This window comes from Equus quagga, chromosome 9 (assembly GCF_021613505.1).
Source record: "Equus quagga isolate Etosha38 chromosome 9, UCLA_HA_Equagga_1.0, whole genome shotgun sequence".
Taxonomy (NCBI): Eukaryota; Metazoa; Chordata; class Mammalia; order Perissodactyla; family Equidae; genus Equus; species Equus quagga.
Window position 1 is genome coordinate 95,844,581 of NC_060275.1, and position 26,009 is coordinate 95,870,589.

The 26,009-nt window shown below is 44.5% G+C and overlaps 1 protein-coding gene across 6 annotated transcripts in view; it reads right to left on the reverse strand.

Moving 5' to 3' along the window:
* PDZD2 (PDZ domain containing 2) overlaps positions 1-26,009 on the reverse strand; it is a 346,831-nt gene that overhangs the window by 178,090 nt on the left and 142,732 nt on the right. Inside the window, exon 1 of one of the 6 annotated variants that reach the window (XM_046671795.1) lies at positions 4,071-4,581. The exons of the other annotated variants lie outside the window; for them this stretch is intronic. The gene's annotated coding sequence lies outside the window, so the exon portion shown is untranslated. Of the gene's footprint in view, positions 1-4,070; positions 4,582-26,009 lie in introns of those variants that run through there. 6 annotated transcript variants of the gene reach the window in all.

The window sequence follows — 26,009 nt, forward strand, 5'->3', positions numbered from 1 at the left end:
ACAAACCGTGGATGCTAGAAAGTGGTCCACCCAGTGGTAACCGACTTAGCAGATGAGAGAAAGCTGAAACCTAGCACGGCAGTGCCGGAAGCCTGGAAGCAGGCTGGATTCATGCCACAGAGCTCCAGACAGCCTCTGGAATTGGGGGCACCAGGGACGGAGCGGGCCGGGGGGCCTTGAAAGCAGGAGGGCTGGCTGAGAGTCTGTGCCTGAAGCTGTCAGACCCCAGCATCACCTCTCTTACTCCTAGCTCCCAAGGGACTGCCTATATTCTGCAACCTGTTTGCTCTGCTGAATCAGTAACTCTGGACTTGGAGACACCACGTGTAGCAGAGTGAAGGGGTGGCATGTTAAAAATAGGGAGATAAGAGAAAGTCTCCATACCAAATGTAGACTCCTGGTCTCCTTCCTACATCCAGCTCATGGAATGGGGGATCTGGCCACGGAGACTAATTCTCAGTGTCAGGGATTTCTCTTCACTGGGTCAGGGTCCTCTGAGAGGCAAGACCTTCCACCAACAGGTGGCAGTCCTCCAAGAAAACGGCTCAGGATAATCCTACAGCAGAGGTGCTCAGGGCCCACTGCAAATTTGAATCACCTGGGGAGCTTTGACTACTCACCATTCCCTGGGCCCTAGCAAGATCCAAGGTCATTTGGTTACTCAGCAAATATGTAGGGAAAGTTCACTGTGTGCCAGGCACTGTTCTAAGTTCTGAAACATGGTTCTATGTGTCCTCCTTGATAAGGAAGAACTGTTTCTGGGTATATGCCCACCCAGGCACCTTCCAGTTAGCTTTTCAGTGATCAGTCAGGGATCATCGGACATTTGAGGGAAGCCTTTAACATGCAAGAGATTTAGAAACAAAACAAAAAAACTAAGAGGAAATCAGAGTAAAAGAAACAGTGCAGGGAGGAGAGGAACGCTTCAAAGAAGCTGTCGCTGAGATCTGCAGACACTTGGAAAGCTTTTCATCCGTGAAACGAGAACAGGAGGTTATAAAAAGAAAATTTCGGAGACTTTTAAAGAGCTCTTGGAAATTAGAAACTTGATGGCAGACATAAAAATTCAATATATGGGTTGGAAGATAAAATGAGGAAATTTCCCAGGAAGTAGAATTTTTTTAAAAGGAGATAGGACATATAAGAAAACAAGAAAATCAGTCAATTCCTGAGAGCCCCCTTCCAATTTAATAGGTGTTCCAGAAGAGGGCAGAAATTATTTGAAAATTCCAGAAAACTGTTCAAAACTGAAGGACAGGGTTTCCAGATTGCAAAGGTCCACTGCAAGCCGAGTAAAATGGATGCAAAAGACTCACAACAAGGTATATTACAATGAAATTTCATTACAGAGAGAAAGGACATTACAAAGGACAAAGGGAAAAATCCAGAAAACTTTCAGAGGGAGGAAATAATTGCATCCAAAGCATCAGGAATTAGAATGACATCAGACATCTCAACAGTAATACTAAACCCTGAAGAGCAGTACTTTCCAAATTCTGAGGGGAAAGGATTTCCAATCTAGAGCTCATACCCCATCGAGCCATCAACGAAACTTGGAAGATCTCAAAAACTTACCTCCCATATACTCTCTCTCTGGAACTTCTAGAAGACGTGTTTTACCAGAAAGCAGGAACAAAGAAAGAGGAAGATGAGGATCTGGAAAACAGGGGATGCCACCTGAGACAGAGGCAAAATGAGTCCCTGGAATGACGATAAAAGGAGATTCCAGGATGACGGCTGTGCAGCAGGTCTCAAGAGCAGCAAGTCCAGAGAGGAGAAGGTGGCCAGAGGGCTCAGTAGGGGGGATGAACCAAGTGGAGCAGCATGCACCTGCTATTTAGAAACACATACAAAGGTTGAAAGCGGTTGTCTCTGGGGCAGAGGAGTCGAAGTTGGTGAGGAGGGGAGCAAGCAACCGCTGTTTCTAGTTATAAGCCTTGTACGGATATTTGACTTTTAAAATTGCGTATATGTATAGTTTTGACAAGGAGGGAAGGAAGGGAAGCTCAGGCTATGAATCAGATTCCAGAATGAGAACCCAAGCAAAGATCAGGAAAGGCTCCCATCCCGGAGAACCCACTTCTAGAAGGCAGCAAAGGTACGTGGGAAACCTCCGGGAGACAGAAGGTTGATGAAAGCAGGGCTGAGCATCTGGCAGAGCAGATGAGAAGAGAACTCAATGTCCTAGGAAACAGGCCCGGAATGGGGTCACTATTTCTCTTCAAGGAAACAATTCCTAAGTGTGATCTGTCTGGAGTGACAAAGATCAGTATGAACAGAGGATTAAAGGGAGCTGGACATGCCAAGCGAGGTGTCGGGCAACTTACAGAAGTGAGAAGGCAAGCAGAAAGGCAGTTTCTGGAAACTTTGCTGCTCTTGACGCTACACTCCTTTCACCCTAGATTAGGGAGAAGTTGACTATATCTCCCCAGACAATTACGCACAGCCTCGAGGGCTCACAGAGCTCAAGGCTGACGGAGCATGAGCAAGCCTGAACTCCCGAGTCCACATCCGTTTCCCCAGTCACTTTCCCTGGCACATCCTATTTCCGTTTCTTCTGTGTGTGGCCCACTCTTGAGAACTCTTTTCTTTCCCTTAGAACCTGACAGAGACCTCCTTCCCCAAAGCCCACCCTACCTGTGAGTCCCCATGGCTGCACCCTAGGGACAATGGGTTTGACTAGAGCTCCTGAAGGCAATTAACTGTGGGTGGACCCTGTTAACTTCATTAACATCTCAGCAAAGGAAGTAAAGCCTCCCTGCATCTCCAGGTTAGCGAGTACATAACAGCCAGAATTAACATTTGGGGGAAGGAAAATGTCCTTGTACTTAACTTTTCAATTCATTTGCAAAGTGAATTTAGAGTTCCAAAACAGTATAGTAGTGCAGAGTCAGAAAGTACTACATTTTATGTGTATTTAAAGATGCTTCTAGGGGCTGGCCCCGTGGCTGAGTGGTTAAGTTCGCGCGCTCCGCTGCAGGCGGCCCAGTGTTTCGTTGTTCGAGTCCTGGGCGCGGACATGGCACTGCTCGTCAGGCCACGCTGAGGCAGCGTCCCACATGCCACAACTAGAAGGACCCACAACGTAGAATATACAACTATGTACTGGGGGGCTTTGGGGAGAAAAAGGAAAAAAATAAAATCTTTAAAGATACCTCTATATTATTTAGAGGGTTATTGCCATTCACCTTACATAGCAAACTCAGCCCGACCTAGTTTTATGAAAAACATTTACTGTTTACGTTCGTAGAATCTTTTTCTCCCGGAAATGGTTCCCAGGACGACAGATGTAGTTGTCTCCTCTTTATCCTCATCTCATGAGACAAAGTTGACTTAATTTCACTCCCAGTATTCATAAACTGCCTAGTAAAGAGTAGCAACATGATGGAAAATGTCATTCTCTTTCCAAACATCCTTCAACTTTAAAATATTTGATTTGTGGATACTAGAATCAAAACACTTTGTGAATCAGTGGTGGAAGAGTTAGCCAAGCAGGCTGTTTAGTAGTCTGGGGCAGAGATCTGTCCCCAGAGGAGATCATGACCTCGTGAGGGATCACAAACAGTTCCTGCCGGTAGAAGACGCTGCTTTGCTCTAGCCCTGCTAGCCAAATGGGACGCACCGGGATAGGGCAGTGTAACAGGCGCCCGGGTTGCTGGAAACCGACCCCCACCCCGCTTCTTGTGCTTCAACAGCACCTCTCCTCCAAGGTGTCTGAAAGAATGGTGGCTTTGGAGCCCCTCCCGACTCATCCCTTGCGCCCCCTCTCCCGGCCCATCACACACACGCAGGGCGCCTCCTTCCGTCTCGTTTGACAAACCGGTTCCAAGTCGGTTACTCCTCCCAAGGAACACAACCTTCTCTAGCAACGCAAATCAAAAACAAGACACCCCAAGTCAAAAAGACACTCAAGTGATCTGCGAGATGAGTACAGCGGGCCGTTAGCTGGCTGCTGCGCTTCTCTGAGGCTGTGGCTACATTGCCACATTTATGGATTCAGCCTCAATCTGCACCCCAACCCGGATCGGATGGGGAAGCCTGAGGTTTTTGTTTGTTAAGCAGATTCCTACCTCCAGTTTTGAAGTCACCTTCGGAGGATCCCCTCGCCGATGCCGGGAGCAGCTGGCTTCGGGTAATCCTCCCCGGCTGGGCTCAGCACGCCCCGGGGCGCGAGCCTAATCACCTGCTGGCCGCGGGCTGGCCGCGGGAGGGGCTGGTCAGGGCGGGCTCCCCGCCTGGGACGCCGCCCCCCTGCGCGCCTCTTGACTGTCCTTCTGGAACATGGTTCCTCTCCGTCCGCTACATGTCTGTGGGAGGACCCCCTCCTCCCTCCTGCAGCCCCGGTTGGGGAGGTTATGAAAAGACCGTAATGGAATCCCAGCTCGGCTCGTCACTCCCCTGCTCACTTGTCAAAACTCCACAGCATTCCAGACCCCCTTCCCCTGTCACTCCCCTCGCAGGGAAGAGGAAACCGCCCCCGGAAGGGTTTCAGGGAGTTTGGGGTTGCTGATGCAGACACCTTTGTTTACATCAAGCGCGCAGGAGCTTCCAGCGGTAACTGGGAGCAGGTTTGAGGGAGAAAACGCCCTACCCAGCTACCCTCGCCCGGTCAAAAGTTCTCCCTGGGGCCGCCGCAAGAAGCTCCACCTCTCGGCATCAATTCATTTCATAACCAATCCGTTTCATAATCAGCAGCGGCATGGGTTCTTGCTGGGGGTGGGGTAGGGTGGGGTGGGGGAGCCCCAAACTAGAATCACAACCATCACACAGGGCAGGATGTCGGGAAACTTTCCAGAAATCTCCAATCAGATTCTTTCTGCTGGAGTAACCAAATTTACCACAGCTGAATTACAATCGCCAGTGACGGCACAACTGAAGCATTTCCTTTATACCTTCTGCTCCCGCGCCCCTCTGGTCTTCTGCAGGGTTCAGGCAACAAGTCATCCTCGGGAGAGGCATGAATGGGCTCGGGCTGGGCAGCCATCTCCAGCTGCAACCTGATGAGGAAGCCCCACCCACGAGGCTGAATTGTTTATATCACACCCACTGAGGGCTTCCTGTCTTAAATTAATGGGAATACAAATAAGACAGGAAAAGAGTGTTTGCTTTCTTAAAGCAGGAGGGGGGGGGCGCTGGCACAGCGAGGGGGAGTCACCCCATATTTCACTACATGAAGAGGTTGTTTTTCAAAACTTCAATTGTGTTTTATTCCATTTTTTTCCACTTTTAACACTTGTTGTAAAGTAAAAGCATTGCTGTGCCAAACCTCAAACCATTAAGGAACTTCGGCTCAAAACACATTTTCACCTGGCTTGGAAAGAGGGCCAGGTTGGAGCTCCCAGGGGGAGCTAGAGGTATGGAGACCTCCTGTGGTTGAATGCCACAAACTGAAGCCCTGTGCTTCCTGGGACTTGCAGACAGGCACACACACTCACCCCATTCCAGAATCTCGCCCCAGTCCCAGTCCCCACCCCTATGTCTCTAAGCTATAGTTCTCTTCCTGGGCGTCCAGCAGCCCCTTAAAGTAAATTAGCTTTTCAATGGTCAGTTCTGGTGGAATTCAAAGCAATTAATTATAAAGGAGGAGGCAAAAGACGGCTTCAGCTGCCAGTACCATTAGTGCCCCTGGAATGGGTAATTAGAGCCTAGGAGGGGCCAACCCGTGTCAAGGCCAGGCTGGCAATCTACCCACTCTCAGAGGCAGCCCACAGAGCACATGGTAAATAATCATCATCATCGCCAGTCCTGGAATTGCCCCCAGTTGCTTCATTCAGGTTGGCACAACAGCAAACCTGGAGACGGGCAGGAATGTCAGGCGGTGGAATTCCTCCTTTGAAAGTCCTGGAAGGAAATGAAACCCCAGGATGAAGGGTATCTCAAGGAGGTGTGGGTATTGCAGAGTTTAGGAGAACACCACATGCGCCCAGTGAGAATGAGCTTTGTAAGCCCATCCTCCAAAGACTGCAATTCCTGGGTCAAAGCAAGTTAGGCTGATGATTTTAGGAGGAGCCAGTGTATCGGAACTCTCTATTAGCAAGCGTCTGCCTTACAGATATTAGAAGGTTCTCAGTGAATATTAGTTCCTCCCCGCTTCCCTTCTTCCCTCTCTCCTGCCCTGGGGTGGTAGAGTTAGCATACTTTGAAGCGGCATCTCGGTATCTGATAAGTTTTATGGAAATTAGGTTCAAATTGAATAATTTTCTAATAATAATTTCAGAAATGCTCCTTTTCTTTCTTCTCATTGCTTTCTCCACTGACAGTTTCTTAACGCTTTACTTCTAACTTTCTCCACTCTTTCAGTGTGGTATATAATTTACGATGTGCAAATCAACGCTGTTTAAAGTAAATCCACGATTTTAAGCATAATGCAAATAAATATTCCCCTTTCCTCCACCAACTTTTTTGCCTAAGCTCAGTTTAGGGTGTATATGTGCTGGGAATTAAAGTGTGACCACATCTGTATAATATCTTAATTTCAGGAAAGCTTTTGAAGGCATATGACTTTCTCATCAACAGGCCAGAAAGATATGATCTGGTTGGTCTTTCCCTCACTGGGGTTCACTGCTGACTGGAAAAGACATCAGTGGCTCAGTAAACAAAGGGGGGCTTAAATCATGGCCTCCAGTTTTACATGGGATCTGGTTTAAATAATATTTGAAATTGCTAGATGCACGCCTAGAGTCTACAAATAATAGTAGAGTGGGAGCTGCTGATACATTAAGAGAATCCAAAGTGGCTTCAACACATGAAGGAAATGGTTCATTAAAAACAGTTTAGAGTTCAGCATGACGGCTGATTACAAAAGTAGTATCCTGAAGGGGGGATGATCCAAATGACAGGCACTAATAGGGCTTCAAATCTAGATTTGGGAAAAACTGACAAAGATGTGAGGATCACAGGAGACTATGCATTTAATACGAATCTGCGTGATGTCCTGATAAGAAATAGGCAACACAATACTGGGGTGAATGCACACTGGAGGGAGTCTGACATGAAAGGGAAATGCCTGTCCCCACTTCTCCCGCCCCCATAATAAAGAATTTGGCAGCAGACAGACTCTTATTAGGGTGGGATGTCCAGTCTGAGGCCCCTTATTTTAAGGGAGATGTGGAGACACTGGAAAAGTTCCAAAGGAGAACCAAAATGATTAAAGAGACAGAAAATAGAACCTATGAGGGAAGGTTAAAGGATTTGGAGTTGTTTAGTCTACAGTGAAAAAGTGCCTAAAGGCAAAATTAACAGTCTTCTCCCATTTGAAGGGTTATTATAAAGAGGATACCGACCAGCTGTTCTTCATCTCTACAGAAGACAAAAGAGGTAAGAGACTCAAAGGCAACGTTAATATTTGGGTCAGACATAAAGAAGACTTGCTTGATGCTAATGGTAACTGACTTGACATTGACATGACTGTGCGATCTTCACTTATCAGACTCCATCCTAAGTGATAGTCTTGCACGTTTAGGCAGAAGCCAGGCTAGAGAACTCCTTTCATTCGTTCCCTTCTAGGGCTACAGTGTTTCTCACCATGCCGCTGAATGTGGGAACAATGATCCTGAGTGTCGATGTTCCCTAATTCACAAAGAAGTTGCCACAAGAATGTAATGCTTCCCGCAAACATATGCGTACATCTCATTGGACCTTTGTTTAGTGAGATAGGTATCTCTAAGAATATTTCTAACTTCAGACATTGAATAGATGCTAAGTATATTTTATAGATTCACTCCTCTATATTCTTTCTCGGTACAGACAGCACTGCTTTTTGTTTAGTAGGCACACAAATATTAGTTGATGATGACAATGATAATAGCTATGAATTACTAAGTTCTTACTGTAATTATGTTGGGCATGTGCTAAGTACTTTATGTAGATCATCTGTCTCATTTATTTTTTGCAGTAGCCCTGTGAAGTGGGAATAATTATTAGCCTTATTCTAACACAAGGAAACTGAGTCACAAGGAGGTTAAGTAACATAGCTAGTAAATGTTGGAGTCCCAGTTCAAACCCATTTAGTCTGACTCAAAAGGGTGTGCATAACCAGTACACCACACTGCCTCCCATCATTAAGTATTTGTGGCTCTTGGGAGGGAGGAAACCTTGCAAAAAGAAGCATTTATGCCTGTTGGCCCAAACTGATTAAAAACCAAGCCTTCCACAGATTTATATAGCCTGGGGAACGCAATCATTTTTTCCCAGCAAAGCAGAGGAAAGACTGACTTTGCCTTCTGATCAGAAGTGTGTGTTGCCAGCTCCCACAAAGATAGCAACAAAGCAGAAGAATCCAATCAAGGCTCATGTCTATTTTAGTAATTAGAAACACTTTGCTATTCATCTATAATCTAACCTTGTGGAGAGTAGGTCTTCCAGGATCGTTGAATGAGTACAGACAAATGCATTATGACTGTGATGCTTTAAGACAAGTTGTGTTCAACTGAGTTTTTCCAGCAGGTTGTGGTCAAGGCTCTGGTGGGTCATTTCTATGGGATTCTTATCAGATGTCCCCCAAGAGTCTTAAAATCCAACTGTTTCCTTTAATGCAGCATACATGAGAAAGCACATGGATGGGTCACATATTTTCCCAATGTCAACTACTTTTAGATCAAGGAAAGATTTTTAATGGGGTTTATTGAGTGCTGTTGTATATCAACAATGCATGATTCGTAAGTGAAGCAGACATCAAAATGACTTTTAGAAAGGCAAAAGAACCCCACACCAACAAAAAATGAAAAGCCTTGATCCAAATTACTCCAAAGGACAGATATTTTCCCATTAGGACAATTTATCCTGAGTCTATAAACAGAGAGGGGCATAATTATCCAAGTGTTTGCTAACAGATCTAAACCTTCTGTAGCTATAAAAAGCTGTAGAGAGGAAGAAAGAGGAAATTCCCAGGAGAAGATCCCCAACCACATCCAGGGCCATCAAATTTCCATAAATACAAAGCCCAGCAGTGGCATCGAGTGAAGCACGAGAAGAAACCTCAGGATTTTAATACAAGCCACATAAATAACTTTGAATTGTCTTAAAACTAAACAATGACAATTCTATCCAATAAACTTTCAGGCGACATATGGGCAGAGTGATGGCTTATTGGCGTTCCAGATGTGGTTAACAGAAACATGATGCCCAGAATAAAAAAAGTATTCAGTAAATGTTGATTGAATGGATGGATGAGTGAATGAATATCTAAACACATGCCCAGGCTGCCTCTTTCCCCTCTGAAGCTCTGTTGGAAAGACGTCTTTGATGCTTCAAACCCAAAGCCCCCTCGGAGGTGTTAAGCCATTTGACACTGGTACCCAGGGAACAGTTCATGGAACCAGGGGCTGGTTTCCAACCACTCTGTGATCTTGTCATGAACACAGCGAGGGGAATTGCAGTACCCGTGGAACATCTTTGCAGACCTTGATTCAAAAGCTCCCATTATTTACAGTATAGATTCTAAACTATTTGAACTCCAACAGAATCAAGTACTAAATAGCCAGCATCTTTGAGCACTTACTGGACATAGGGTCCTCTTCTAAGCCCTTTATGTATTACCTCATTGCATCTGTATTACAATCTTAATATGTACTATTATTATCAACCCATTTTACAGGCAAGGAAACTGTGCTAGAAGATTACCTAATTAGCAGCGCGTGGTCACACAACTATAAGCAGAGGAGCTGGAACTCAGATTCCATCTGGAACCAGCTCTTGCTCTTGACTGCTACCCAATGCTACCTGTTCAAATCTTCCCTCCTGCCACTCACTACCCCAGTCAGAGCGTTTACCCACAAATATGCAAAGAACATTCTAATCTCTGCAGGATGTGTTTCCTGACCTCCCTGGCCCACTGTTTTCTCTCTCTTCTGAGTGCTCACATCAGTTATGCTCTGAAAACAACTGTAAGTTACCTGACACACTTCACATCTCTCCAGCTAGATCATAAGTTCCTTTGGAGTTAGGATTATGTGTTGTATGGCAGTATAGGGATGCAGTGGAATAAGAAAGCCCTAGATTTAAAGTCCAAATCCCATAATTATTACCCATGGGACCCTGGGTAAGTCACTTAACATTTCCTACCCTCAAATTCAAACCATATTCCTTAAGGGCTTACTGGGGAGGGGAGATCAAATGAGAAAATGTGTATGAAGTATCTAGGCTGATGCCTGATACTGTAAGCCAGTAATTCTCAACCACTGCCTAATTTGCCCTCTAAGGGACATTTGTCAACGTCTGGAAACATATGTATTTTGTGTGTGTGTGAGGAAGATTGGCCCTGAGCTAACATCTGTTGCCAATCTTCCTCTTTTTGCTTGAGGAAGATTGTCACTGAGCTGACATCTGTGCCAATCTTCCTCTTTTTGCTTGAGGAAGATTGTCGCTGAGCTGACATCTGTGCCAATCTTCCTTTATTTTATGTGGGAAGCCACCACAGTGTGTCTTGACGAGTGGTGCTAGTTCCAAACCTGGAATCCGCGCCTGCGAACCCTGGGCCACTGAAGTGGAGTGTGCAAATTTAACCACTATGCCACTGGGCCAGCCTCTGGAAATATTTTTGATAGTCACAACTTTGGGGAGGGATGGCCTCCCCAAAGTTAGTGGGTAGAGGCCAGTGATGCTGCTAAATATCCTACAAAACACAGGACAGGCCTCCGCAACAAAGGATTATCCAGGCCACAATGCTGACAGCAATAGTGCTGATGTTAAGAAACCCTACTGTAAGCTATGAGAAATTTATTAAAAATATAAGTTCCCATTCTCTTCCCTTTCCTTATTTTTTACAGCACTGTGCTTATAGTAGCTATTCAGTAAATCTGTGTTGAGTAAACCTATGCATAAATGGAGTAACAGAATGTGTGAGTCTTAAGATATTTTGCTAATAAACACTTGACTTGAAAATATGGTCTAGTCGTGGCAGGGGTTTGGGCAGGAGTTAATTAACCTAGAACTAGAACCTTCAAGTACCCATGCCCAGTGAAAGGAATTCTGAAATAAACCCACTCTAACGCCAGGAAACTGAGCCCAATGAAAGTGATGGCAAAGTTGGTCCTAGGAAAGCTGAAGAACTTAGATAAAGGCCGACTCCTCATTGGTGGTTTCCCAAATGACTTGCTAGTACTCTGCAAATGCTCCCGCATCTGAATCTAAAGCCCAGTCCAAAGAATGATACAGTAAGAGTCAGAAGAACTTTGAAGAATTTGTTCAGTCCCTCATCCCTCGTCCACCACCCACCCCTGAAACAACCACACATAACCTGGAGCCCAATCATGAACTCTCATCAAGACTGGGGATTGAAAAACATGGCGGAAGCACAAAGAACATGCAGTCATTACTTGAAGCTTCACAGGTTCAGTAAGATCGGTTGCAAGAACTGGAAATCTGGGGCCGGCCCGGTGGTGCAGTGGTTAAGTGTGCACGTTCCACTTTGGTGGCCCGGGGTTCGCCGGTTTGGATCCCGGGTGTGGACATGGCACCGCTTGGCACACCACGCCATGGTAGGCATCCCACGTATAAAGTAGAGGAAGGTGGGCATGGATGTTAGCTCAGGGCCAGTCTTCCTCAGCAAAAAGAGGAAGATTGGCAGCAGTTAGCTCAAGGGTAATCTTCCTCAAAAACAAAAACAAAAACAAAAACTGGAAATCCAAGAATAAAAGCCTACATTCCTGGATATAGATAAATCACATTAACACAAACCAGAAAACCAAGAGAGAGAGAGAAGATAATTCCTTCCATCTCCCATTCTTCAGACTTGGCGGCAATGTCTTCTTCTATTTCTGTCTTTCACAGTCAGAATATATGAATGATCTTTGTGTAGTTGTATATGAGAAAATTTAAAGCTTAACTTTAGTTTCCAGTCATCTTTAAGCGTCTTTCGGATGCTTAATTACCTGACCTAAATTACCTGCCCAGAACTGTGACAACAAGATGTGTTCTTTCTTGCCTTGAGCCCCTAAACACATCTCAGCTGGGATTGTCCTCCCCACCCCAACCACCTTCACCTGGCTAATCCCTGCTCCTCTCTCTGGACTCAGCTTAGACATTACCGTCTCCAGGCATTCCACCTTGCCCCTCCCCTAGAATATATCTGGGGCCCTTCTTGGTCCTTCAAAGGCATTTCTGCTGCCCATTCACTTGCCTGTTACCCTTCTAGACTGTGAACACTTTTACAGTAATGTCGTGTGGCCTTGTTTACTATTTTATTTCCAGGACCTGGCACTGTGCCTGGCACATACAGGTGCCCAAAGAATATTTGTTGAATGAATGAGTACAAGTCAGGGGATTTCCAACTGCATTCATCCCTGCAACTACTTGTTAAGCACCTACTATGAAGGAAGTATTTGTCTAGGCTCTGGGAAAACTACTATTACCACCTTAATATTAGCAGCAACAACAACAATAGTAAAACAATCATAACTAATGTTTACTGGGCTTCTACTATGTACTAGGCATCATGCCAAAGTCTTCTATGCATTCTCTTTTTCTTTTCTTTCTTTGCTGAGGAAGATTGGCCCTGAGCTAACATCTGTTGCCAGTCTTCCTCTATTTTGTACATGGGTCACCACCACAGCATGACTGACAAGTGGTATAGTCCACACCTGGGACCTGAACCTGTAAACCTGGGCTGCTGAAGCAGAGCATGCCAAAGTTAACCACTAGGGCAGCCACGGGGCTGGTCCCCTTTATGAGTTCTCTTTTAATCCTCCTTCCATGGGGCCTGCCTGGTGGTGCAGCGGTTAAGTTTGCACATTCCACTTCAGCGGCCTGGGGTTCACCAGTTCGGATCCCGGGTGTGGACCTGTGTACTGCTTGTCAAGCCATGCTGTGGTAGGCATCCCAATATAAAGTAGAGGAAGATGGGCACAGATGTTAGCTCAGGGCCAGTTTTCCTCAGCAAAAAGAGGAGGATTGGTGGCAGATGTTAGCTCAGGGCTAATCTTCCTCAAAAAAAAAAAAAAAATCCTCCACCCAAAAACCCATGTGCAGACACTATTATTATTCCCATTGTACAGATGAAGAAAGATGCCAAGCCACCCCTATGGACCTTAATGTGAAAGAATCTATGACATTTAAGTTCCTCAAGGTCTCTTTAAATGGGCTTAATTCGCACCAGCTAAGGAAAGGTTACCTGTGAATTTACCCATGAGCTTTGCTGATGTCTGTCACCTTGCCTGGAAAGTCCCTATCTACTCTTCATAATGTTTGAAATGTGTTTTAAATTATTTTGATATAGACTATCAAATGATGACAACCACAATCTAAACTCCAGGGGCCATGAGCTAATATTTGAAGGACACTTATCAGAGTCCACACTCTGAAGCTACAGAGGCAGCTGCAGCAAACACGAGAAATATCGCTGTCTAAATCTGCAGCAGAAGGTTCTGTCGTTACCAAAATGGAGGTTAGAAATTTTTTTTTTCCACTGTGGAATGAGAGATTTTTAAAGATAATCTGGGCAGAAAGATTCATACAGGCACCTCTGTCCTTGCCTGCTGAGCCGTAAGAACCCGGGGGGAGCCAGCTCCCTAACTCCTCTGAGTGGTGCTTCAGCTGTGGAACTCCACAGCTCCACGGTCCCCCCAGTAAATGGAAGATTCTGACAATGAGGTCAGGGGATTCTTCCCACAGAGTACTGTGGTGTGCCCTTCAGAGTGGACCTGTGGGACAGGACATTTTGGAGCACCTACCAGAACAAGCAGTGGAGATGTCACCAAACTAATAAAAGCTGGCGGTGGGACTGTTTCTGTGCATGCTCGCTAATACGTCTCTACGTATGGCAGGAGTCAAGGACTTGCTTTTATGCTAAACTACCACCTGGCAGTGCGGTTGAGGGACAGGAGACATTGAGTTCTTAACCTTACCTCATAATCAGAGGCTACTGATGTTTAACAAAAGAACCTGATGACTATGAGCAACCAATGGGCTCAGGTGAGGCTGCAACAACCCTCTTCCCTACCTCGGACTCTTGGCCAACACCCACTCATCTTTCACCACTAAGCTCAAAAAGTCCCCCACTGCGAAGGCTTTCTTGATGAGTCATCTCCTCTCAGGAGCTCTGAGGAATCATCTAGTTGCTGACATGGCTGCCTGCACGTGGCTGAGATCCTTCTGATAAACCCAAATCACCTAAGATAACCTGGGCAAGTCTTCCCACCCCCTGAAAAAGCCTAACTTAGCAAATGAGTTAATTTGAGAACATGATTTATTGAGCCAGGTGCCACACTAGACACTGAGGAAACACGATGAGCAGCACTGACTCTGGGCCCAGTGAGCTTGGAGCCTGTGGTGGGATAAATACAGCAAAAGCAGTTAGTTACAATGCAGTATGGGACAACTGCTAGGTCCAGGGAGCTGTGAGAAGCCCACCGGGCACCTAATTAGACCTGGAAGATCAGGGAAGCCTTCCAGAAGTGACTGGAAGCTGAGCCCTGAGGATGAGCAGGCATTAGCAAGGTGAAGACAAGACTCTGCACAGAGAAAGTGGCAAGAGCTGAGACAGGGGATGCCACGTTCTGAGGACGACAAAGGTTCAGCCTGGCTGCAAGTTTGGTCGGCCTGGGGTTGCTGTGAGGAGAGTGGAAAACTGGACAAGGGTCAGAGGAGTTGGACTTTGTGAGGCAGTGGCTTGGGCTTCGTTCTTGAAAGGCTTTTAGCAGAAGAGTAGGGTGAACAGATTTCCATGTCAGAATGATCATGCTGGCTCCAGGGAGGAGAATATCCCAGAAGGCCAGCTGGGCAGAAGCACAGAGAGGGGTGTGGAAGCTGTCATATGAATCCAGGCAAGAAAAGACGACGCCTGGCCGAAGGGAGTCCCTGTGAGCCAGTACTTCCCCTGTATCTCAGATCAAACGCCATCGCTGCTCTGTTTACAGGCTCTCTCCCTCCACCAGACTGTGATTCCCTTGAGGAAAGAAACTGGAATTTACTTATCTCTGGGACCTCAGTGCCCGCAGGTGATAAAGCTCTCAGTAAAGGGCTGGTGGTGCCTATTGAAGAACAGGATTCCTTAAGTACAAAAATGATTTCCTTTTGCTGGGCTTCTCATCACCAGACCCCTCCCGGATGCCTTTCACATCCTCCCTGCCATTGCTGCCCGCACAAATCTCTTCACCGGAAGCTGTCGCCCCTCTTACATTTAGTCGCTCCAAGTATGAGAAGACTCCCACTTCTCTTCATCAAGCACAGCCTTTGGTTCTAGTCTCCACAGCCCCGTACACATCTTACACTGCCCTTTTCTCCCACTATGCCCAGCTCATCCCACCACTCTCTGCAGTGAAGACTTCACACGGGCTCCGGCTTAACGCGTCCCTTCCCCCACCTCCTTGAAAGTTTCCCAGAGGTGACCTCATTTATGTGGAGCAGATACTCCCTCCCATCTGATATCCTAAATCCATCTCATTATTTAAGTGAAAAAATAAAACAGTCTCACCCTCCGCAAAAAGCATTCATGAACTCCAACTAACCTGGAACAGAATCCTACCCAACCTTAATCCCATTAGTATGTCCTCCTGTCAACTGCAGATGATTTGATGTTTTCTCTTCAAGGACGTAATACCAGAATATTACAGATTCACGTCCTTGTCTCTACGTCCCTTGTCTGTGCCACATACTCAAGCTCCTGCTCCATCCTCCCCTTGTCTCCTCTCTGGACCAGTCAAAGAAACTTGTTCCAGCCCACAGACGTCTTTGCTTGGACCTACCCCTGAGAACTGGGGCTTGGCCAGGATGATCCTAGAAGCAGAAAATCCATTACCCACCTCTAGGCCTGGCCCACATCTCAGTCCTGCCAGCTGGCTTTATTAAAGATTTTATTTTTTTCCTTTTTCTCCCCAAAGCCCTCTGGTTCCTAGTTGTATATTCTTCGTTGTGGGTCCTTCTAGTTGTGGCATGTGGGACGCTGCCTCAGTGTGGTTTGATGAGCAGTGCCATGTCCGCGCCCAGAATTCGAACCAACGAAACACTAGGCCGCGTGCAGCCGAGTGCGCGAACTTAACCACTCGGCCACAGGGTCAGCCCCCCAGCTGGCTTTATAATAGTGAGTGCTATGTTACCCAGTAGGGCCTTTAATAGACTTTTTTTTTTTTCTGCTTTTTCTCCCCAAATCCCCCCAGGTCATAGTTGTATATTTTAGTTGTGGGTCCTTCTAGTTATGGCATGTGGGATGCTGCCTCAATGTGGCCTGACGTTCGGTGCCATGTCTGCGCCCAGAATCCGAACCAGCGAAAGCCCCGGACGCCCAAGCAGAGCGCGAGCACTCGAATTTAACGCGAACTGAACTCGGCCACGGGGCTGGCCCCCAACAGACTCTTAAGTAGGGTTAAGGCTGGTTAGTTTCCAGGGCCTATTCCCTTCCCTGGAGGCCTTCATCTAGCAGAGATTGGTGCCTTTTCTTCCACAGGTTTGTACCAATGTTGCCAGGTAAAAGATGGGAGACTCGGTTGAATCAGAATTTTAGGTGAAAAATGAATAATTTTTTAGTATAAGTATGTCCCAAATATTGCACGGGATTTTATTTGCTAAATCTGACAACCCTAGTGTGTACTTGCTATTCAGTTTTTATAAATGTCACATCTATACTTATTAATAGGCAAATAATTATACAGAAAAAAACCCATATATACATTGTTAAAACTTGAGACTCTTGAAAACATCCTTTGTGCTGTTTCTTACTCTGATGGACATCTTCTTACAAGGATAGGTTTTTAATCACGTTCTTTATAGCTCACTTTCACTCCCTCACCTCTGCCCAACCCTTCTCACTTGGTTTATAATTCTCTTCCCATGATCACTCTGCATCATTAAGTTCAACCACTTTGACCCTTCTTCCCTTCCCAGGCAATTACCATTCAATGGAGTGCTTCACCTTGACTTGCTCTGTCTTATGATGATATATCAAAACATCTCCTCTTTACAAGTCAGTGAACCACATTAGAAAAACACCAAATGGCTAGTAAGTAGTTCCCCAGTCCTTCCAAATTGACCTCAGGGATCAGATTCTTCATCCTAATTTCCCCATGCTCTCTAACTCTAGGAAATCCTTCCAGAAAAGCAACTCCAGGACCCCGACCCTGGTTCTGATCTGGTCCATCATTGCTCTCCATCAGCTAGAGAAGTTCCTAGTTGGGAAGAGCAATTAATAAAGCCCCAAACAATTTCCTCACAAATGAAAACACTGGATTACTCTCCAGTCCTTGGAAGCCACCTCAACCATGTTGTATTTACAAAAACCATGCTATTTACAACTGGTGCCATACAAAGGGCATATCTAATATCATCCCAAAGAGTAGAGAGTTTAATCTACTTATAAATGCATATCTTGGGGGAAAGGCATGAAGGGAAACAGTAACCCTGAAATTACTTTCCATTTTGCACAGAGAGTAATTGGGATTGCAAGTGAGGGACTGTGGGTAAAACTGAGGGAAAGAACCACAGCAGCCAGCAAGATCTGACGAAGACATGGATGTTGCCTGGGTGGGCTGGTTAAGAAGGAAAGAAAGGAGGGCAATAGTGAGATCAAGAAAGAGTTGTTAATGTATCAAGGGGGGACAACCACTTTGAATGGCCAGAGTCACAAAGAACGTCATTAAATACAGCCATGGTGGTAGAGAGGTAAGCAATGGCATTGCTCTTTAAAACTTCATCATATTACTAATATTATCATCATTTTCGACTGACTATTACTTCATTCCCCGTGAGGAAGGTAAGATAGATAATTATTATACCCTCCCTATGGGGAAAGAAAATGCAATGAGAAGGATGCACAAACTTCTAGGGACCCAGGTTTCTTGACTTCTGGTCCAGGGTGCCCTCCTCGCCTAGCAGATAGTTGTTTCTCTATTGGGAACCAGCTGACCCCTGGCCGGGAAGCTGCTTTCAAATTCATCCTGGTACCTCCGGAAGGATGTGCTGGGATTTGGGCCTGGGCTGTTTCAGGGTGAGCAGGCCAGTAGGGAGAGGGAGGCCTGGGTTTGGATCTCAGCTCTTCTTTGCCAACCTGGATTCTCTTGCGTACAGCTAGAGATAATGCCAGTTACCTTGCAGAGGTGTTGTGAGCTATAAGTGAGCTGGCACGTGTGGAGTGCTGGCACGTGACTGCAATATGCATTATTATTAACAATGGCTCTAATTGTAGGCTCAGGAATCTAACTTGTGTAGAGGAGTTCAAATACATGCAAATCCCCACTAAGATAGGGATGAAATGGACGAGAATTAGTAGTTTTTCAAAGCTACCAAAAGGCTTGTCAAGTTACATGTTTTTTAAAGTGACAAAAGAAAGTTACTAATAATGGCTCACATTTGTTTAGTGTTCGCTATGCGTCAGACACTGTGATAAGCATTTACACACAGATTATCTTCATTTAATCTCCTATCACCTTATGAGTTAGGGATTGTTCTCCTTTATTCCAATTTACAGTTAGGGAAAGCTTGGCTTAGTGGGGTTAAGAAATTGCCCAATGTTACACATTTCATAAGTGGTAGGACCAGGACTCAGTAAGTTCATGTTCTTAAACAGACATGTGTAACTCAACCAAACCATTCTTATAGGTGTGTGTGTGCTGTGTATATGTGCATGCACAAAGCGTTCAGAAGAACACACACCAAATATTAATGCCACCTCTGGGTGGCGGGATTACGGGTGATGTTCACTTTCTCCTTTATGCCTTACTGAATCGAGAAAGTACTGCTTGTATCATTTAAAATATTTTTCATTTTTATAACAAATACAAACTTAAAAAAAAAAACCAAAATGCGGCTTCAAAAATACAGTGAAAATGACTATTCCTCAGACACATGTAGAGGGAGGAAAAATATAAATGGTTATGGCATTTTCAAGGTCCATTGTAATTAAACTTTCAAGTTTTACTTTCAATCAAAGAAAACTTCAGAATAAAATGAGATTCTTGGAAATAAAAATTATATTCCTCCTTGCCACCTAAGATCTCAGGTTCCATTGGCCCTGTCTTTTGGGCAGAAGATCTGAGTTCTAAATCTTAAACCTGCTCATGATTTGAGCATCAACATTAATCCAAAGATTTTCCAATTATTTACTCTATAATACCACCAATAAGTTCTTAAAATCTCTTTCGTTTTAGTATATTTTCCCTTTGCATGACTATTTATAACTTATGAGCAAGTCCCCTTCTTGTCTCTGGTGATTAGAAGGATAAAATGACAGATCCCCAAAGCAAACATTCGTCTTATTGTTTGCTCTGAACTCTGAAGTCTTCTTCAAGAAGAATGGCGATGATAAATTAAGATTCTGCACCCCCTGTAAACAGAGCGAGTCTTCAAAGATGACCTCAGTAGGGGAGTAAAGGAATTGAAAGCAAATTGGAGGAACTCAAAAATGATAACCTTTTCCTGTTTTCTTACTGTTGGCAACCATGCAGGAGGAGACACGAGAGAGCCGCCTGTCTGCTAGAGCTGGGGCCCCAGTCTCTTCCTGGTGAGAGCTTCTCAGGGTTCCCCCCAAGTCATGTGATCTGGTAGGGCAGGAGGGAGGCGTGCTGAGAAGCCAAGAGGGAGGCTGAGGGAGGCAGAGGCCGTGCCCTCCCTTCCATCCCTTTAGAGATTCCTTGGAAGAGGAGGAGAATAGGCTCTCACAGGAGCAAATGGTTTGGAGATTAACTAAGCAAGGTGTCCTGGTTGTGCTCACAGACTTGACTTCCTGGGAATGCCCAGACCTGGAATTATCTGGAATTACAGTGGCTGGGCTAGATGGCTTGGCTGTAACGTGAAGGTAGCAGGGAGGTCTCATAGCCAAATTTACATTGATATTAGACATTAAATCAATGAAAACCACCACTAAAAACCATGGACCTGGGACCGGTCCCCTGGCCAAGTGGTTAAGTTCGTGTGCTCTGCTTTGGCGGCCCAGGGTTTCAGTGGTTTGGATCCTGGGCACAGACATGGCACCGCTCATCAGGCCACGCTGAGGCGGTGTCCCACATGCTACAACTAGAAGGACCCACAACTGAAATATACAACGATATACTGTGGGTATTTGGGGAGAAAAAGCAGAGGAAAAAAAAAAAGAAGATTGGCAACAGTTTTTAGCTCAGGTGCCAATCTTGAAAAAAAAAAAAACCATGGACCTGTGAAGAAAATAGAGACAACTTGTTGGCCTTTGTTCTGTGTAATTTAATGTCAGATGGCAATGCCTCTCTGAAAGACATTTAGAGAGTTTTAGATAAGTTTTAGAAAACTCACTTGCATATTTGCATGACTGTTTACCTTTTTGAATTTTGGTCATTTTCTTTTTCAAAGTAGAAAAGTACGATTAATGAGCACAGCCTTTTAGAGTCTGATTCCAGAGACGTGAGACTGTCTGTGCCGTTGCAGCCACGCGCTTATGCAAATCTCTCTGGGTAGCATTTCCAGCTCCACAGGTTTGCAGAATTTAAAATATACCTGGGGTCCATAAAGTCTGGAATCAGAATATTATTTTTAATATTATTTTGTTTTTTACAGATTAAAGACATCCTTGACAGAATTTTATATATTTTACCTATGTTCCCAGAATTTACAGACACCATATATATATATGTATACATATTCTCTCTCTCATTTCTTCCAGCTTTTCTTCCTACCTTCTGTAGTCTTACCTCATTTTATTTTGAGCCACTGTTATCAGCCAGAGTCTGATCAAGGAAGCAGAACCGCGAGGACTAATAGGTGACAATAGATTTCTGAGAGGGATTTGACCTTACACAATTGTGGGAGCCGGTTAATCTGTCTATGTAAGGCTTTGCTTCTCTGTCTGGGGCAGGGCATGAATGTCAGCAGGACAGGTGATCCGGAAGGAAATACACAAGTCAAGTCAGGGAGAGCCAGGGCACATGGCAATGCGTACGAATAAGCTAGAACCCAGGAGAAGGGACAGGGACCCATCTCCCGCCTCAGCCTCTAACTTGGGTGACTTTGCCGACATGCAGCGGGAGCTGGTGTCCTTCACCATGGAGCTTCTGGTGAGCACGCTTCCGGCTCAGGCGGCAGAGGAGCTGAAGGAGGAGACCCGGGAGGAGCAGGTACTTGGCAGGCCAGGCTGCTGCAGCACTCCAAGAGGTGAATTGTCAGAGAATGGTGTCTAGTGCCCTAAACCGACCTTCTGAGCACACACACGAAAATATGGCTGCTGCTTTGCTTACACATTCCAAATCTCTTGCACGAGGCCTCCGTGGCCCACACTAACCCAGAACCGTGCAAGGAAGACTTCTGGGAAACATCGCTCTAGCTTAGTTAAGTCAACTCATACTAAATCCACCAGAGTCTCCACTTCACATGCAGGTTCTCAGGGCACTGGCCCCAGAGTGAGGCTGTGAAAATTTACCTCCAACTTGGTATACAGCAGGGGTTGGCAAACTTTCTGTAAAGGGCCAGATAGTATTTTAGGCTTTGCAGGCCACATATGGTCTCTCTCATACTTTTTTTTTTTGAAGTTTGTGTGTGTGTGTGTGTGTGTGTGTGTGTGTGTAAGATTAGCCCCAAGCTAACATCTGCTGCCAATCTTTCTCTTTTTTTTTTTGCCAAGGAAGATTGGCCCTGAGCTAACATCTGTGCCCACCTTCCTATTTTACATGTGGGATGCCCTGCCACAGCATAGCTTGACAAGCGGCGCTAGGTCTGTGCCCAAGATCCAAACCAGCGAACTCTAGGCCGCCAAGGTGGAGTATGCGAACTTAACCACTATGCCACCAGGCCAGCCCCTCTCTCATACTCTTTATGACCTTTGTAAAATGCAAAATCGATTCTCAGGTGGCAGTACTGTTCCCTGGGAAGAGGGCCCCAGCCTGAGAGTCTGGAGGCTCTGCCAACAATTCTATGGGACCTAGAGGGAGTCCCTTCACCTAGAGGCTTGGAGCGTCTCATCTGCCAAGTGAGTGTTTGGGACCAGCTCAGCATGAAGGATGCACCCCAAAGACATAGTGAGTACGCATTTTGCAGGGAGGGATCCAGACATGTGTATTCTGCTTGAAAATCCAATATAGATTCTTATTCCACAATGAGAATCAACTCAAGTATGACTTTCCTCTTCTTTCAAAAGTGAATTAATATACAGGATTTATTTTAATAATCCTGGACAGACTAGATACCTTTTTCTAAATAGAATTTCTAGAGGTGATCACAAAAATCTTTGTCTACCCCTCCACTTTTGTCATTAGAGCACTGTCTTGGTAGAAGGGATGTTAAGAGAAAGAAAGATTTAGATTGAGTTGTGGGAATTTGCAAAAATCATGTTTGTTTGTTATTGTAAAGACAATAAAGTTACTACTTGTTTATAAAGAAGAGACTGAAACAAGTTTACACAAACACCACCAGCATGCTATTTTTTGTAAGGATACATTTCAATCTATTTCAAAACATTTAAGTCAGACCTTATCTGACTTAACACCAAGATAGAATGACTTTTTGCAAACACAGCAAATTAAAAAGCACATAACATATAATACTTCTATTTATTTCTACGTGGACAATTATGGAAATTCCAAATCTGGATCCACTGGGGTTTAAGACGACATTCTCAATGAATTATGCTTCTGCCAGAAATAATGGGACTGATTCAGGAGCAGTGACAGAGGACACACAAACCCAAGATTTTCATTTTAAGGAGGAACATTTTACGTAACAAACATTCACTGAGCTTTCATGATGTGTGATGTGCTGCGCTTGTTAGAGACGCCAACCCAACCCAAGACCATGAAGCTCTGGGTTTCCCCATGCAATTGATGAAACGTTAAACCTCGGCTTTAGGAATCATTGAAGGAGATGAGCTAGTTCCTGGAACCGTCCCTAGAGGAACTCTTACCTTCTTGATCAGTAAGGCAGGTCGTGAGGCTAAAAGACAAACTTTTAAAAAGATTAAATAGAGCGGCACAGCACAGAGAAGAAAGGTGTAGAAGATATTGGAGGGTTGATCACTTGCAATGGTCTCAGGTTATAACAATCGGATCAATGATGCCCACACATCAGTGACCACCTTCTGCTGTGTTATCTATGGGCTGTGTGCACTGGAAGGAGTCAAGCGCAGAATGATCTGAATTGTCTTGCTCTAAATCATAACACACAGAGTATTCTTTGTCTCAAAAGCAGCTGAGAATTGAGTCCACCTGACTGGGCTATCAAAGTTATGAAATACCAGCAGACATTTTGGAAAAGCAAATATTCCTGAAGAAGTCAGGTTTCTTTCTTCTTGATCACTGCTTACTTAGGGCAACTAATAACAGAATGAAATAAATCTCTTAAAGATATATTTTTCAGTCACTGAACTGTTTTTTTCTCCACAAGCTGAGGTTACTCACCACCTTCTAGGCTTGAGATGCCAAAACTGAAAAAATCACCAGGGATGAATATGACAAAGTGTTTTGGGGAGCAGAAAGATGCGCACGAAGATGTCATCATTAAACTACAGCTTACTGCCATTTCTCTACTTTGAATTTCTGTTGCATAGTCCAAAAAAATTTTTGGAGGGTGTCCACAAATTCAATAAACTTTTTGCCACTCTATCTTTAAGCTGATGTCTTGCTGTCATGAAATCAGCCATGTTAAATTCCAGAAACCCTTTTTAGTAAGAAGCTCTTTATTATTTTCTTTGACTAAAAAGGTATATTAGTTAAAAATAGAGAGGATCTGGGGCCAGCCTGGTGGCGTAGTGGTTAGGTCCACGCGTTCTGCTTCAGCGGCCCGGGGTTTGTGGGTTTGGATCATGGGTACGGACCTAGCACCGCTCGTCAAACTATGCTGCAGCAGTGTCTCATATAAAATAGTGGAAGATTGGCACAGATATTAGCCTGGAGACAATCTTCCTCAAGCAAAAGGAGGACGGGAGATTGGTAACAGATGTTAGCTCAGGGCCTATCTTCCACATCAAAAAAAAAAAAAAAAAAAGGAGAGTATTTGCATATCCCATTCCATACCTTCAAACCTGGCCCTCCATGGTTAGCTAGTGACTGGGGGGTGGGGGTGGGAAGAAGGAGGGTGGTGGCAGATTCCGCCTTTTTCAGGTGTTTCTTCCTCTTGGCAACAAAATCCGGCTTAGCTTCTGGTACTTCTTGCCTCCAGAATTGAGAAAATAAATTTCTCTTCTTTAAGCCATCCAGTCTGTGGTACTTGGAAGTCTTAGCAAACTAATACCCTTTTTAAGGCTGAATAATAATTCCATTGCATGTATACACCACATTTTGTTTATACATTCATCCGTGGGTGGACATTTGGGTTGTTTCCACCTTTTGGTTATTGTGAATAATGCTGCTACAAACATGGGTGTACAAATATCTGTTAAAGTCTTTGCTTTCCCTTTTTTTTGGTATATACCTTAGAAGCGGAATTGCTGGGTCATAAGGTAACTCTAATTTTTTAATTTAATTTCTTTAGCTTAAACTACCATACTGTTTTGCAATTTTTATTTTTATTTTACTTACTACTCAGAGTAAAAAGTTGTAGAGGAGAGGTAAAACAACAACTATGTGTATATGTATTGGTTTGGATTCTGGAAATCTTGGCCTCTGTTCTCCTTTAAAGTACTCTCATCTTCTACTATGATGAAAATTTCCTTACAAAGAGAGAATTGGTTTTTAATCATTTGTGTTAGTTATTTCAAGTCCTTTATCTTTGCCCAACCTTTTCACTCCATTTACAAGTCTTCCCACCCCTTGGTTATTCTTTGTATCAGTAAGTTCAACCACTTTGACCTCTTTTCACTTTCCAAGCAATTACTCTTAAAATGTCCATATCACTGTGATTTAACTACATCTCGTTTCATCCTCTGTTGGAACATCTCCTTTTCTACTGGCTAATGATCCATGATAACAAAAAACACCGAAAGGGAGGTGGGTCCCCACATCTCAAAATTGCCCCAAGGAAGGCCTTCATCCCCCTTGCTTTCCCACTGGGAGGCTTCCTCAAGAAGGGCAACTTCAGAATGTAAACGCTGAGTGTGGCCTGTGTCACAATGGCTCTGAATGAGCTGGAAAAGCCCTGGTCAGGAGAAGCAAAGAAATCTGCACAGAAGGATAATGCTTTTCCCAAAGGCCTCTGAGGAAATTCCCTTCTATCCGTGCAAATCTGAATGTTTGGACATTGTGCAAAAGTCCCATGAAAACCCATCTAACTTTATCTTGAAGAGAGTCCAGCTTTCTACATTTATGTGGATGATCAAGTGTGATCAAGAAAATTACAGCCAATACTCCAGGGCCTAGTTTAGTGATAGGAGAATGATTGTGATGATAAAAGAATTTGGGGAGGCAGGAGGAGCTTGACGGAGATAAGTGGGTGCCCTAAGTAGGATAATTAATAAAAAGAAAATTTTAAAAATTTTAAAAATAAATTTAATAAAGAAAGAAAGATGCCATTAGATCAAATGTCTTAAGGGAGTAGTTTGGGGAGAAATTTGAACAGAGTCAACTAGAGAGTCAGCGAAAACCATGATGATACTGGACAGGAAAGTGATCTTGTGATGATTAATACTAATTTACTTTGGTTAATAACTGGTAAGGGGTATGAAAGAGGGCTCTGTGGTGCTGGTAAAGTTCTGTTGCTTGATTTGGGTGATGGTTAATATAAAAATTTACTAGCTGAACACATGATTTGTGCCTTTTTCTGAGCAAGGTTTTTTTTTTTTTTAAAGATTGGCACCTGACAAAGAGAACTGATCGGTGGTTGCCAGGGGAAAGGGGGGTGGGGGGAGGGCACTAGGGGTGAAGTGGTGTACCTACAACATGACTAATAATGATGTACAACTATAATTTCACAAGGATGTTAACTTTTATAACCTTAATGAAAAAAAAAAAAAAAGATTGGCACCTGAGCTAACATCTGTTGCCAATCTCTTATTTTCTTCTTCTCCACAAAGCCCCCCAGTTCATAGTTGCATATTCTAGTTGTAGGTTGTTCTAGTTCTACTGTGTGGGACGCCACCTCAGCATGGCTTGATGAGCGGTGCTAGATCCATGTCCAAAATCTGAACTTGTGAAACCCTGGGCCGCCGAAGCTGAGTGTGCAACTCAACCACTCAGCCACAGGGCTGACCCTGT